Here is a 3,093-nt window from a genome sequence, read left to right on the forward strand (position 1 = left end):
GTGTCATCGGCGAACTTGGCCAGTCCACTCCTGACTCCAATATCCACATCGTTAATGAAGATGTTGAACAGTTAAATTGGATAATATGTCATTCCACATACAGTACCTGGAAACAGCTCTCCTAGACTCCAGACTAACTCAAGTACTGGACTGACAGACCAGCAATATCTTATAAACAGGAGTCACTAATTTATGTCCAAGGAAGTTAAACTGTAGGATGAGTTCAAAGTTGGCAGTATCTTCAGAGCAAAGCTCTAATATTTCAAATATTCTAAAAAACAATTTTTTTTTTTACCATTTCTTATCTTTTGCCTAGTTAAAATTTTGGAAGCAAATCCAAGTGATACTAAACAGTTTTCATTTGCATTGTATTTTCAAGGATTCCCATATATCTCAGCTTAAACGTTTGAAGACGTTTTTCCTGTTGTGTTTTCTTCTCAGACAGTAACAGGCAATTCCTCCTTTCCTTAAGACCATCATGTACCTTTGACACAAAATCTCAAGGAATCTTTCCACTCTCCCTTGAGAAAGCTAAGGACGCTTCCCTTTAGAAACAGTGAAAGGTTCACTCACCAGAAATAAGTCGTTCTTCGAGAAGTTAGTTATAGTCTCATGTTGAGTCCTGTGTCGGTGTCTGAAGGCTCCTCTCTCTGTGGAGCACAATTCAGCGTTTCCCTTTAGCAGGGCGATCTTTGCTGCAACTTTCTTTAAGTCGTATGCAGTGATTCATTCAGCTACTTGCAGTCATGTGGAAAGCAATAAACCAACAGGTACGTCTTTGTCAAAGTTCTGTAAAATCACACCCACATTTAGCAGGGCCACTTGCAACATAGGGTGAATGAACTTTTCCCTATGATGAAGCGTAAGAACTATTTGTTTCTTTATTTGAGCTGTTGAAATAATCCATGTCAAAAGGGAAGTGTGAATAAAATTCCATTCTGAAACAGTGCTCTGTGGTTAAAAAGATATATCTGCCATACATACACACACACACATATATTATTTTCTTGGTTTGGACTTTGTTACATGAAGCTATTATTATTATGATCATCATCATCCTTATTATTATAATCCATATAATTATTATCCTTTGAATTATTATACTTATTATGACAATGATGGCTACAACAATCGTAATTATTGTGATAATCATTACTATATTGCTCCTTGCAGCTGAGGAGCTCAAAGCATTTTGCAAATGTGAATAATCTCAGGAATTAAGCCCAAAGCACCAATGAGAGGAAATGCAATATTATCATCTCCATGGGTAAGTAAGGTGGATAATTAATAATAAAATATTAATAGACACATTATTAAGAAACCTTGTTTTGAGAGGCATTAGGGAGCCTACAACTCCAAATCAAAATGTGGTCCTTTCTGATCCGCTATTTCTAAATTTCAAGTTTGATTATGCCAAGTTATGTTCAGGTAGTGTGGGTTACGCAAAGAAAGAATGGCAACACTTATTCATAAAAGGATAATATGGTATGTCACAATAACTGTTTGCACCACATAACATACTGAAGTCCATCCAGCAAGCATTACAAAAGAAGGGCTGAAGGCAGTATAAATATGGCAATTATGTAGAGCAGGATCCTTGCAGCAGCACTATCAGCAGTAAAAGCCTGCAATGGCATAGTATCTGAGCAAGGAGTATTTTTGACAACTAGATTTCAGAAAAAAGGATGAATGCCCCAGGAGCCCATTAGCTTTGTTTCTGCTCGTCTAACCTAAGTATCTTAGCCCAAAATTGAACAAATGTGCCAAAAGAAAAAAGTACATTCCAAAGCAGCAGTCAGGCTCTTAGCAGCCAAGGTCTTGCTTAATAGCATAGGATCTGGGGATGCTGGTTGCAGTCCCCATGCATTTCCCAGTTCGAATTAAAGCCGCTTACGTTAAGGCGCTGTCCTAGAACGATTCATCTGCTGAGCCCCCCTCTGCAATTCAGAACTATCCCTGCCTGCCCCAATAAAAGCTTATCCAACAGACACTTAGCCTCTCCAAACAGATATGATTTACTATTAAGCTTCAGGCTGGCAGGCAACAGGATTATAGTTTTTCATTCTGAAATGCATTCCTTGCGGGTATGGAGGGCTCTTCTCTTTGTCCAAGGAGACAGACCCAGAGCCAGAAGCTAGGGGATTTGCTGGAACTTATGTATTCTCTCTCCTACGCTTCCTGTAGTACTTTTCCTTCTTTCAAGTTGGATGATTTAATAAGTCCCTGCCATACCAGCCGCGGCTTTATCACCATTCTTTGGGCCGCTGTACAGCGTTGCTCTTCCTTGTCACTGTTCATACAAAATGATGCATCTATTGGTATATTAGAGTTTCAACAAGCAGTTTCACCAGTTGCAGGACCCAGTCCTGTTGTGCACCCCTTATTTACTCAATTCAACATTGGTGTGAGGAAGTCAGGGGAAATCTTGGCCCAGACACAGTCCAGTCTCCAAGAGAAAGGAGGATGCAGCTAATACTAAGATCTTTCCTTCATGAAGCTGATCATCAGCGATGTTTTAACACTACTATATTCCTCAGTGGGTGCCTCAAAGCCAAGGCAGGGTGGACTTGGCCCTATTTGCCTACATTTCCAAACCAGAGCTCCTAAAATGAGGCATCTTATTTAGGTATCTAAATAGGAAGCTTGATTATTAGGCCCTAACCTCCTGCAGATCCCAAGGAGCCTGGAGCCAGAACAATTCCTCCATAACGAAGGTTTGGATTGTGTCCTGCACCAGGGGGGCCTGCAGAAAACAAATGGCTGGAAACTCACCTGCGTGGCACTCAGAAGATTCCTCCTGCATTTTCAACAGCTCGGCATAACTGCTCCAGTGCCAGCTCTATGCTAGAAAAAGGGCTAAGGCCTGCTGTTCGGAGGAAGAGGGCCTGGCTGAAGATTTGTTTGGGCTCTGTCCAATGTCTGTGAACATTAAACCAAAGATTCCCACTGAATATCTGGAGTCCTTATGCCCTGGCAATGCTGTCAGCCCACAGCATTCCTTGCCCAAGCCAGATTGAATGCTCTCCAGGGTAAAAAGTATGTACGCTGCCTTTTTTAGCAACTACCATAGGTGTTGTGCTTGATATATCCACT

General features: G+C 41.0%; 1 protein-coding gene across 2 annotated transcripts in view; it reads right to left on the reverse strand.

Moving 5' to 3' along the window:
• SLC51B (solute carrier family 51 beta subunit) overlaps positions 1-2,882 on the reverse strand; it is a 16,726-nt gene extending 13,844 nt beyond the window's left edge. Inside the window, exons 1-2 of one of the 2 annotated variants that reach the window (XM_019533815.1) lie at positions 2,773-2,882; positions 574-789 (exon numbers count right to left, since the gene is read on the reverse strand). The gene's annotated coding sequence lies outside the window, so the exon portion shown is untranslated. Of the gene's footprint in view, positions 1-573; positions 823-2,772 lie in introns of those variants that run through there. The other variant, XM_019533816.1, reaches the window with a different exon arrangement.
• Between the last annotated feature and the right edge of the window lie 211 nt (positions 2,883-3,093).

The sequence above is a fragment of the Crocodylus porosus genome, unplaced genomic scaffold (assembly GCF_001723895.1).
Source record: "Crocodylus porosus isolate Cpor-Errol unplaced genomic scaffold, CroPor_comp1, whole genome shotgun sequence".
Lineage (NCBI taxonomy): Eukaryota > Metazoa > Chordata > Crocodylia > Crocodylidae > Crocodylus > Crocodylus porosus.